Genomic DNA, 13026 nt, shown 5'->3' with positions numbered 1-13026 from the left:
GTAATCAAACTTTACTGGACTTTATCTTACACCAAACATTATTTCCTTTATTCTGTATCTGTACACTGTGGATGGCTCGATTGTAATCATGTGCAGTCTTTTCGCTAAGTGCAAAGCACACAACAAAAAGCTATCACTGTATCTTGGTACATGTGACAATAAACAAAAGAAAACTAAATCTCTTGTACCACCATGGACTTGTTTTCCAATTGTATTTTGCACTATTGTCTTTTTTGTCTTTGCACATTCTTTTTTTTCTTTTCACTGGCATGTAGAATTTATGTGTAATTTATATATGATTTATGTTTTTGCATGTTATCTGCATTTATGTGCCTGTGATGCTGTTGCAAGTACAATTTCCATTGTACTTGCACCTCCCTCTACTTGTGCACAAATCAACGTGATTGAATTTCAGCTGGCAAAGTTTCCAAGCTGAGGTATTGCTGTGTTTGTACTGGGCTTTTGAATTCTATGTGGAGTTTAACTTTAGAGCACGGTTTGGGAATTGCTGGAGATATTCAGCTTGCAGGATCAGGACTTGATTGTTGACACATGATGTAAGACCAGCTTTGCTGTGGTTTCGCAGACTCTGTTCCCTAGCTATTCACTCCATCTTTCTCCCTGGCAACTGTGAAGCTGTTCTTGTTTTCAACCCTGATGTGTTTTTTGACCTTGATTTCAACTTTGAACCACACTAGCAGTACTATTTATGCACTGTTTCCTTCCACCTCCCTAACTTTGCCTCCCAGTCCCTTAGCACCACTTTATCTGTTGTTGGAACACTTTTCCATGCCTTTGCTACCTCAAGGTTTCACAATTCCATCGCTTGCCAGACAACTGTCTTTGGCCTTTAATAACTGTGAGGCCATTTATCTCATACATGTGTACTAGCCTTCTGTGAATGCCACTCATCCATCAACATTGTGCTTGCTGGCCTATATTGACTTTTGTTTCAGCAGCACCCCAGTTTAAGATTCTCATTCTTGTATTCATTTCCACCATGCCTGCTCTGCCTTTGTAGCTTCCTCTTGCTAAATATTCAAAGATCTGTGTTCCTCTGATTTTGGCCTCTTGATCATCACCTGAGCTGAGCCATCTGCCACCAAAGTTTCATATCCATTTCTGAATATCTATGCCTCTCTGCTTCTTTTTTTTTAAGGTGCTCCTTCAAATCCATATTTTTGAACAAACTTTTATTTCCTATGTGACTTGGCATCAGAGTTTGTTTGATGGTGCTTCTGTGAACTGTCATTGAACATTATATCATCACACTATAAGCCCATCACATATAGTACATCGTGTTTAAGAAGGAACTGCAGATGCTGGAAAATCGAAGGTACACAAAAATGCTGGAGAAACTCAGCGGGTGCAGCAGCATCTATGGAGCGAAGGAAATAAGCAACGTTTCGGGCCGAAACCCTTCTTCAGACTGATTGGGGGTGAGAGATGAGGATCGCACCAGGGTCTCTTCCATACCCCGCAACACTGCTCTCTCTCCCCATCCCCGCACACGCAACAAGGGCAGAGTCCCCCTAGTCCTCACCTTTCACCCCACCAGCCGTCACATACAACAAGTAATCCTCCGTCAGTTTCGCCACCTCCAACGTGACCCCACCACTCGCCACATCTTCCCATCTCCCCCCATGTCTGCCTTCCACAAAGACCGCTCCCTCCGTAACTCCCTTGTCAATTCTTCCCTTCCCTCCCGTACAACCCCCTCCCCGGGCACTTTCCGTTGCAACCGCAAGAGATGCAACATCTGTCCCTTTACCTCCCCCCTCGACTCCATTCAAGGACCCAAGCAGTCATTCCGTGTGCGACAGAGGTTCACCTGTATCTCCTCCAACCTCATCTAGATGTCAGCTGATCTTCATCCGTGAGTCTAAGCGAAGGCTGGGCGATCGTTTCGCCGAACACCTCCGCTCGGTCCGCAAGAACCTACCTGACCTCCCAGTGGCTCAGCACTTCAACTCTCCCGTCCGACCTCTCTGTCCTGGGTCTCCTCCATGGCCAGAGTGAGAAACACCGGAAATTGGAGGAACAGCACCTCATATTCCGCTTGGGGAGTCTGCATCCTGCGGGCATGAACATTGAATTCTCCCAATTTTGATAGCCTTGCTGTCTCCTCCCCTTCCTCAGCCCTCGGGCTGTCTCCTCCCATCCCTCAGCCCTCGGGCTCCTCCTCCTCCTTTTTCCTTTCTTCTCCCCGCAACCCCCCATCAGTCTGAAGAAGGGTTTCGGCCCAAAATGTTGCCTATTTCCTTCGCTCCATAGATGCTGCTGCACCCGCTGAGTTTCTCCAGCATTTTTGTGTACCTACATATAGTACATCATTTGTTCCTCTTTCCTATCAGGATTTATTATCAGGACCTCATTTACTTTTCAGCCTGATCGCTATATCCATCGATTCCAAAAATCTATCTACCTCAGTCATGAATATACTTAATGATTTAGTATCTACCATCCTCTGGGTTAGATAATCCAAAGTGCACAACTTTCTAAGTAAAGAAATGACACCCACTTTCAATCTTGAATCCGTCTTCCCACGGGACCAACCCCCCATCTCAACTTAATTGATTTCCTGTGTGGTCTTCAAGGAAACTATGTCCTCTCTAAGGCTCAGAGACCGAAACTGCACGGTATTCCAGATGAGGTCTCACAACATCCTTTAATTCTGCCTTGCTCTTGTACTCCACCCTATTACAATAAAGACCAACATGATAATTGCCAACCTTATTGGGAACCTTTCCTTAGCTTCTCTGTACGGTCAAATTCCTCCAGACATCCAAATTTGCTAGCTCCTCACAAGTTAAAATAATTCAATTTTACTTCGGAGTCACGTGAGTGACTAAGTGAAGAACCCGCTCAGCACGCATGCGCGGCATTACGCCAGCAGTGCAACAAGCGGCTACAGCGGGAGTCAGGCGCTCCGGCTGCAATTTAAAAGACGGACCGTCAGGTAAGTGGACTGAGGTCGGCTTTACTTACCAAAGAAGAGCCGTCTGATTTCTCTTTCAGAATGAGTACACCAAAGACAAGGCACTCAAAGAAATCTGTCCCCCGTTCGACTCCACCAGACGAGCGTTCCATCAGGGGGGGGCAGCAACTGGCGGTAGGAACGCTAACCGAGCGCTCCGCTATCCCCGACACCGTGCCGAGCCCAGCCCCGCTAGCGCCTGAGCAGCGGGCTGGAGGTAAAGCTACCAGGAAAAGCGCCCGGCCGGTGGTTTCCGACACGTCGGACTGGGGACGTCTCTCCACCTGGGCGGGGGAGAGACAGCCGCGTGAGCCGCATGGAGCGGCTCCTGGAGCAGGTGCTCCAGCAAGGTGCGCCCCAGGAGGGGCGCTCTCGCAGAGGGAGGTCAGGCACTCCCTCCACAGTGCCTTGTGCACTGTCCATTGCTTCCTCCTTACCCGAGGGTAGCTTTGGTGACCAGGACTGGGCTGGTTAAGAAGAGGGGACGATGGCTGAAGATCTCGGGAGTATGCAAGGGGTGCAGGAACAGGAAGAGCTGCTTGGTGTAGTGGACCACTACGTGGCAACCCCACGTGCAGGAAGACCGTTAGAAGCCAAACTAGCGGCCAGCATCAACCACCTTTCCAACAGGGCTCCACAGGAGCAGGTGGTCAATGATGCTTTAGAAACATATATAGCGCCTGAGAACTGTGAGTCCCTCAAAGTGCCAGCTGTGAACAGCCAAATCTGGGGGCACGTTGGGACAAACATCCGACACCACGAGCTAAAACTGCAGCGGATCCTCAGGCTCCTGACGTCAGCCATCACTTCGTTTGCTCGTTCCGTGGACAACACCAAGATGACCACCACTCAACAGGATACTCTCGCGCTGTTGTGTAATACGCAAATTGAGATTAACAACCTGCGTAAAGAAATAATAAAACCTGCCATCAATCCTAAATTTGCGGGGTTGTGCCTCTGAGCCAGACATACTGCTCTTTGGCAATGACCTCCCTAAGCGAATGAAGGATATGGCCGAGGCCTCAAAAACTTTCGGTCTCATGAAGGCAGGGCACGGGACGAGCAAACCTAGAGCAATAAACACCAAGTGGCAGCACCCCGTCGCGTCCACCAGTCGACGTCCACCATATAGGACTGATGAAAGCTCGGGGTCCGCATTCTATCACCGTAAGTCTTTTTTAGACCAGGGCCCAGAGCGGATCCCATGGAAAATGCGCCACCCCCCAACGTCAACGCCACATCAGACAACACGCAAGCCTCGTGGGACAGGCGGGAACCAGAGGAAATAACCATAACCATGGAGGTAGGTGGATCTGGTTCCTACCAGCATATAGAAAGAAGGGGCTTAATACTAACAGGGGGGAGATTACACCAGTTTAAAGAAGCATGGGAGTCTATCACAAGTGATCAGTATATACTCAATGGCATTAGTGGATACAAAATACAATTCATAACAGGTAAATTGCCACCAGTTCAACATTTACCCCAAAGGGTATTTTCCCTCTCAGTGAAAGAAAAATGAGAGGGGCAAGTTGAACTGATGAGACTAATTACAAAGGGTATCATTGAAAAAACAAAACATGAACCCTTGGAATTTGTATCAAATATATTCACTAAAACCAAAAAAGATGGATGTCGCATCATCATTGACTTAACATCACTAAATATGTTTGTTAAGTATATACATTTCAAAATGGAAACGTTTGTTACTGCCAAACAACTAATTTCCAAAGGATACTACATGACAAGCATTGATCTTAAAGATGCTTACTATTCAGTACCTATTCACAAGGATCAGCGCAGATACTTGAAGTTTACCTGGATGGGGCAATAATGGCAGTTTAAAGCGTTACCCAATGGATTAACATCAGCCCCAAGATTATTCACCAAGATACTAAAACAAGCCTTGGCAATATTAAGAAGACAAAAACATATTGTCATGGCATATCTTGATGATATCTTAATAGTAGGCAAAACCATGGAATTGACTATGTCAGCTGTATCAGCTACCAAACAGTTGTTCGAAACCTTGGGATTTGTCTTACATCCAGATAAATCTAAGTTGAAGCTATCCACAACTATGGACTACTTGGGCTTCACAATTAATTCAGTCCATATGACTGTAACTTTGCCAAGAGACAAAACAGTTGCATTGGCACAATCATGCAACAATCTAATGGTCAACGAACGACCAACTATTCGACAAGTAGCAAGAGTAATTGGGAAAATGGTAGCAGCATTTCCGGCTACGCAATTCGGACCTTTGCACTATCAAAACTTACAAAGAGCAAAGGTACAGGCACTAAAACGACATGCAGGTCATTATGATCGTGTCATGAAGTTACCCACTGAAGCAATATCAGAACTACAGTGGTGGGCAAAAAACGTTTGGCATAGTTTCAGCCCTATTATCATCACTAACCCTATGCTAGTTATCCAAACAGATGCCAGTGCTCAAGGCTGGGGAGCAACTAACGCCATATCCAGCACAGGTGGTAGATGGACTAACCCTGAGTCGTCATTACTACTTACACTGGGCATAAATTATCTAGAGATGTTGGGTGCCTTCTATGGTTTAAAAGCATATGCATCAAATATGCATCACTTGCATGTTCGGTTACAAATAGATAATACTACGGTGGTGGCCTACATTAACCATATGGGCGGCATAAAATCGTTATCATGCGACAAGTTGGTTAACACAATTTGGCAATGGTGTGTCGAAAGACATATTTGGCTATCAGTAACTTACCTACCAGGTAAGCTAAATACAGTGGCAGACACCAGGTCACGTAAATTTAATGACAACATCGAATGGATGTTAAACCCCAAAATATTTGCAAAAATTGTCAAGCAATATGGCACGCCAGATATCGATTTATTCGCATCAAGGCTAAATCACCAGGTACCTATGTATGTCGCCTGGGAACCAGACCCTGAGGCAGCAGCGGTAGATGCGTTCGCGCTGGATTGGGGAAATTTCTTCTTCTATGCATTTCCTCCCTTCTGCCTCATTACGCAAAATACAAATGGACTCTGCTTCAGGTATTTTGATAGTACCTGACTGGCCTACGCAGCCATGGTTCCCGATACTCCATGACATAGTTGTTGGAACTCCGATGACATTTCCCAGTGACCCAGAATTATTAAAACACCCAGTGTCAGGCATAAGCCATCCATGCCATGAAAAAAATCAAACTCCTGGGTTGCAGATTCTGGGTTGCTGGGACTGGGATTATCAGAACAAACTGTCGACACCATGTCAGCATCCCTCCGAACATCCACTAAAAAAACAGTACTTGACCGATATTAAAAAATGGGAAAAGTACTGGATACAGGAACCACCTACACAACTGCATCAGTCACCAACGTACTGGAATTCCTGGCCAAACTTCACTATGAAGAAGGACTCAGCTACAGTGCCATCAACACAGCGAGAAGTGCCCTGTCTGCCTACTTAACACTAGCACCAGGACAACAGGCCATGGGATCTCACCCGCTGGTGGTAAAATTAATGAAAGGCATTTACAATACCAACCCCCCTAGACCAAGGTACACCCATATATGGGATGTCAGTGAGGTCCTGACTTACCTCAGGGGATGGCCACCAGCCAGATCCCTCAGCCTGGAACAATTGACACTCAAAACGCTCATGTTAATGGCACTTGTATCCGCACAGAGGGTCCAGTCTCTACATCGGTTACGACTGGACAACATGATTACAGCTCCAGACCAGATCTCGTTTATGATCCAGGGACTGATCAAACAGAGCAGGCCAGGAACGCCAAGTCCAGTCGTGGTATTCCGGGCTTACCCACCAGAACCACGGTTATGTGTCATGACCCACCTACTATCTTATATAGACACAACTAACAATATTCGAGGGAGTGAAAACACCTTGTGGGTCAGTCATAAAACACCTCATGGTCGGGTGACGAGCCAAACCATTTCGAGATGGCTCAAGCAGGTGCTAAAAGCTGCCGGGATTGACACTAACTTGTATAAATCTCACTCCACCAGGGCAGCATCCACGTCAACGGTGGAAAGAATGAACGTGCCGATGGACCACATCCTGGCTACAGCAGGATGGGCAAGGGAAACCACGTTCAGGACTTTTTATCACAAGCTGTTGGCAAAACCTGTGTTATATGCAGAAACAATTTTACAGTCTGCAAATATTTAATTTAAGCCCGGGGGAGCAATTTTCTTTTTTGTTGTTATTATTAATAAATACCGTTTTGTTTTTCATAAATAGATTCATTGGTACGATAACACACTTCCTCAAAGACTTCGGCAGTGATGTAGTAATAACTGTTACACGGTTTGAAATCACAGAGCTTTGAAATCTTCACGTAGTCACTCACGTGACTCCGAAGTAAAATAGTAAGATTAAACGAGAACTTACCAGTTTGAAGTTTGATCTGTATTTTATGAGGTGTTACGATGAGGGATTACGTGCCCTCTGCTCCCACCCTCAATAATATGGGTCAAATTCATAAACTGATGTCTCCTTGCCTTTACTATGAATGAATGAATCTCTTTATTGTCATTGCACATGGTACAATGAAATTTAAAAGTCAATCCCACGGTGCGATTCACAAGAGCAATTTTAAATATATAAGAAAAGGTAGAAATATATACATATAAAAAAAAAAAATTACAGATAAATAACAATAGCAGCTGAGGTAGAACCATTCAGTTGAATGTGAGTGTTATTTCTTATTTTGCATTGTTAAGTTCACGTATGGCTATGGGGTAGAAGCTGTCTCTGAGTCTGTTTGTGTGAGTTTTGAAAGACCTGTACCGTCTGCCAGAGGGCAGCGGGTGGAACAGGTTGTGTCCAGGGTGGGAAGGGTCCTTCAGGATGTTGGCTGCCCTGCCAAGGCAGCGAGAGCTGAAGATGTCCTTCAGGGAGGGCAGTGGGCAGCCAGTGATTTTTTGTGCGGTGTTGATGACCCTTTGAAGGGCTCTCCTGTCCGCTGCAGAGAAGCTGGCATACCATGTGGTTATATAGTACGCCAGCACACTCTCGATGGAGCAGCAGTAGAAGGACACCAGCAGCTTCTCCTCCAGGTTGTTTTTCCTGAGGATCCTCAGAAAGTAGAGTCGCTGCTGGGCCTTCTTGACTGCTGTGGTGGTGTTTGTAGTCCAGGAGAGATCCTCCGTAATTTGTGTGCCCAGGAATCTGAAGTCTGAGACCCTTTCCACACAGTCCCCATTGATGAATAGGGGTTTGGGGGCTGCACTGTTCTTACGGAAGTCTATAATAATTTCCTTTGTTTTTGTGGTGTTTAGGATGACTGCTGTGTGACTGTCTGAACACCATGCTGCCAGTCTTTGGACTTCCTCCCTGTAGGCTGTCTCATCTCCTCCTGAGATACGTCCAACCACAGTCGTGTCGTCCGCAAACTTGACGATGGTGTTGGTGGAGTGGGCGGGGGCACAATCGTGGGTGTAGAGGGCGTAGAGGAGGGGGCTCAACACACAGCCCTGTGGGGAGCCGGTGCTGAGTGTGATGGGGGTGGAGAGGTGATGGTCCAGTCTGACGGTCTGGGGGCGGTTAGACAGAAAGTCCTTGATCCAGAGGCAGATGGGTTGGGAGAGTCCTAAATCCATGAGTTTGGTGACCAGTCTGCTGGGGATGATGGTATTGAAGGCGGAGCTAAAGTCAATAAAAAGCATCCTCACATAGCTCCCCTGGTGTTCGAGGTGGGTCAGTGCAGTGTGAAGAGCAGTGGCGATGGCATCGTCAGTGGACCTATTTGCTCTGTAGGCAAACTGGTGTGGATCGAAGGTGGGCGGGAGGCTGGCTTTGATGTGCTGCTGGACCAGCCTCTCGAAACACTTCATGATGACTGGTGTGAGAGCGACCGGTCGGTAGTCGTTAAGGCCGCTGATAACAGGCTTTTTTGGTAGTGGGATGATTGTGGCAGACTTCAGGCACGGTGGGATGATGGATTTGGACAGGGACAGGTTGAAGATTTTCGTGAAGAAGTCGGAGAGCTGGTCTGCACATTCCTTCAGAACCCTTCCTGTCACGCCATCCAGGCCGGCAGCCTTCCTCGGATTCACTGCCCTGAGCACCCGCCTCACTTCATGCTCCTGCACAGTGAGGGTGTAGTTGTTGTTGTTAGGGGCTGGTGGGAGAATGGTGACGAGCTCTTCTGGTTCTGCCTCGAAGCGAGCAAAGAAGCAGTTCAGCTCCTCTGCCAGTGAGGCGTCGCCGTTGGCCATCGTGCTGTTGCTGGGCTTGTAGTTGGTGATGTGCTGGATGCCCTGCCACACCCGCCGTGGATCGTTGTTGTTACAGTGGTCCTCTATCTTCCTCTTGTGGGCCGCTTTAGCATCCCTGATGCCTTTCTTCAGGTTGGCTCTAGCAGCGCTCTACAGGGCTCTGTCGCCAGACCTGAAGACGGTGTTGCGGTCCTTGAGGAGAGTTTGGACCTCTTTTGTCATCCACGGCTTCTGGTTGGGGTACACCCGGATGAGTTTGTCGACGGTGACGTTGTCAACACAGTTCTGGATGTAAAAGAGTACCGTGGATGTGTACTCCTCCAAGTCCTGATTTCCAAAAATGTCCCAGTTTGTCCTTTCAAAGCAGTCCTGTAGCTGTGAGGAAGCTCCTTCAGGCCAAGTTTTAACAGTCCTGGTGGTGGGTTGAGCTTTTCTCCTGAGGGGGGTGTATGCTGGTGCTAAGTGAATGGATAGGTGATCCGACTGGCCTAAGTGTGGTAGTGGTGTGGCTCTAAACCCCTTCTTGATGTTTGAGTAGGCCTTGTCTAATGTATTTTCTCCCCTGGTTGCACATTTGATGTGTTGTTCAAACTTGGGGAGAACTGATTTTAAATCTGCGTGATTGAAATCACCAGCTATGATATGGGCTGCTTTGGGGTAGGTGTTCTCTTGTTTGCTGATAGCGCTATGGAGGTAGCCTAGGGCTATGCTAGCATTAGCATCCGGTGGGATATACACAGCTGTAACTATGACCACGGTAAACTCACGTGGAAGGTAGAAAGGCCTGCATCTAACTATCAGGTACTCCAAACCAGCAGAACAGTGTCTGTCAATGATTGTGGTATTTGTGCACCAGTTGTTGTGAACGTAGATGCATAACCCCCGTCCTTTGCTCTTACCGGAGTCTTTGTTTCTATCCCAGCGAAATGTTGTGCGGCCTGCTAGCTCAATGGCTCCATCCGGTACAAGTGCGTGTAGCCACGACTCTGTTATTAGCAGAATGCAACTGTCCGCGATGAATTTATTTGCGGCGACCTGTAGTCTTAGTTCGTCCATTTTGTTGGTGATAGATCTGGCGTTGGTGAGAATGATGCTGGTTAGCGGTGGTTTATGTGGTTGTTGCCTTAGCCTAGCGAGTAGTCCGGACCGGCGACCACGCTTTTGCTTCCTGTGCCTCCTCCGTCTCCGGCGTTTGCTGGGGCCGACAACAATCCACGGAGAGCCCGGTGTCCTGGCTATCTCCTCAGGTATTTTGCGTGAATGCAGAAAAACACACTTAACTGCCTGTTTACACTGTAATCCGATAATCAGAAGATCCTGTCGGCTGAAGGTGAGATTCGCACGACAAAACGTAACATTGTCAAACAGACATACAAAAAAAGCACCGAAAGGGAGAGCTTCGAGCCGCTGCGACTGTGCGCGCCGCCATCTTGGATCTATGTTTACTTCAATAACTGTGTCTATCTGTGATTCCACACCGCTGCTTTGAAGTATGCCGCGCATGCGTGCTGAGCGGGTTCTTCACGTAATCCCTCATCGTAACTCCTCATAAAATACAGATCAAACTTCAAACTGGTAAGTTCTCGTTTAATCTTACTATTATATATCCTTCCCACAAAACGTAATAACTTATCATATTAGTTTCAACTTCTATTCCCTGCCTCAACATTTTATAATCATCATGTGTCCTCACTGTTTACTTTCCCACTCAGCTTTACATCATCAGCAAACTTAAAGTATTTTCAACTAACTCATAAATATAGACTATAAAAACCTGACAGTCCGTCCTTGTTGCTTGTGGGAATCCACTAGTTATAATCCTTTTGGTTTTTGTTGAGGTTAGGAAGTTTAATTCTTGCAAATGTTTTCAACAAATAAAACTGGAAATCGATAATGTTGCAGTGGAAAGATTTCTATTTTTCAAACTGTGCAGCAAATGTGTTTTTTTGCAATATTAGATTATTTTTAGGTTTTCAATATACAATCTCTTTTTTGCTCTTTCCAATATTCATAAGACCTCTATTAGAATAATAACAGATTCTTAAAAGATGACGAATAGTATTTAGAAGTCTGAAAGGCCTGTCCTACTTAGGCTATTTTTTAGGAGACTACAGGTCGCCGCATGGTCGCTGGGGTGTCGCCTGTTTGGTCGTGAGAAGTCTCCTCAGTCGCCCAAAGAGTCGTAGCGTCTTTCTGGTCACCGCTGGTTTTTCAACATATTCAAAAAATGTTGGCGACAGTTGGCGACAGTGGGTTGACGCCAATGAGCGTAGCTTGACTTCTCCTGATGTAGGTGCTGTCGTAGGTTGTCGCCAGGTGACGTAGGTTGTCGCCAGCGCTGGCTTCGGTGAATTCCATTGGCGACTACCTACGTCAACCTACGTCAACCGGCGACAGGTACGGGCGACTGAATTGTCTTCAGTTGTCGCCGACAGGGTCGTAGCTTTTCGTAGCTTGTTGCGGGTGAACATAGGTTGACTTCGGTTGATGTAGGTTGTTGCCTATGTGGTGGTAGGTTGTCGTAGGTGTGGTCATAGGTGGATGTCCTAATGGGTTGTGGTTAGCTTGCCGTAGCTTGGCATCGACTAGGTGGTAGGTTGTTGTGGCTTGTCGTAGACATTGTCGTAGTCATTGTCGTAGACATTGTCGTGGGAGGTCCAGTCGCGGTTTTTCGGCGACCTGCTATGACTATGACAATCGCCTAAAAAATTGCCTAAGTGGAACAGGCCCTTAAGAGTTTTTTTGAGTTAAGTTCAGAGTTGTTTCCTCCAAATTGTTAAATGTTGACATAGACATTCAGAGATATTTAGTCTTTTAAATACTTGACAGATTTGATTACCAGTAAGGGGGTGTCGCTTGGCTGACACACAAACATTTTCCTCGCCTTGCTTTGGTCTCTCCAGGCGATTCTATTGCAACCTGCATGCCCCTTTTAGCTTGCATGGCTTTGTCACAAAGAATTCTTCCCAATGATTTTCAGAAATTCCCACTGGGATCATCCCTCATGTATGTCTGAATTTATGAGCTGAAAGTTTGAGCAACCCATTGTTGACTGCATATTCCCCGTGGCAATTATATTACACATTTTCATAATCTGTCTCTACCCCCTAGCACCCAAGCACTATTGTGTGGGATGTGGAAATAAATAAGACTTGCAAAAGCTTTGTAGGATATCTGGATCATATAGTGCATGTTAAAACCAAAGTGTATAATTAAAATCAAACCTGGGTGGAAATAAATGTACATTAAATAGAGCATCAGCTACATTCCTTCATGTTATGAAGATCATAAATAGCTTTGCACAGATGGCACAATGTCTATTGTACAAAAAAACACATTTTGCTGAGTGCATTAAATGTACAAGTCTATTTATTTTGCATGTTTTCAACTTCACAAACTGACACCAGGAACAGATTTAATTCTGTTTGTTCAGCCATTTGTTATGAAGCATCCTAGGATTGATTTTAAAATATTTAGCAGATTTAGAAATACAGTGCAAACTATTTTACACAGCCACTAAGTTCCATTTTGTTTTTGCCTTAAATTAGTCTCATTACAATCTATCCCGTACAGTCCCATACATACAAGGACGGCACAGTGATGCAGTTGCTAGAGATGTTGCCTTACAGCCCCAGAGACCTGGGTTCAATCCTGACCTCTGGTGCTGTCTGTGTGGAGTTTGCACATTCTCTCTGTGGCCATGTGGGTTTCTAGTTTCCTCCCACATCTCAAAGACATGTGGGCTTGTAGGTTAATTGGCCTCTGTAAATTGTCCTGAGTGCTTAGGGAGGAGATGAAAGTGGGATAATATATAT

This window comes from Amblyraja radiata, chromosome 14, assembly GCF_010909765.2.
Source record: "Amblyraja radiata isolate CabotCenter1 chromosome 14, sAmbRad1.1.pri, whole genome shotgun sequence".
NCBI lineage: Eukaryota > Metazoa > Chordata > Chondrichthyes > Rajiformes > Rajidae > Amblyraja > Amblyraja radiata.
The sequence above is the reverse complement of the archived record's forward strand: the minus strand, read 5'-3'. Positions refer to the sequence as shown.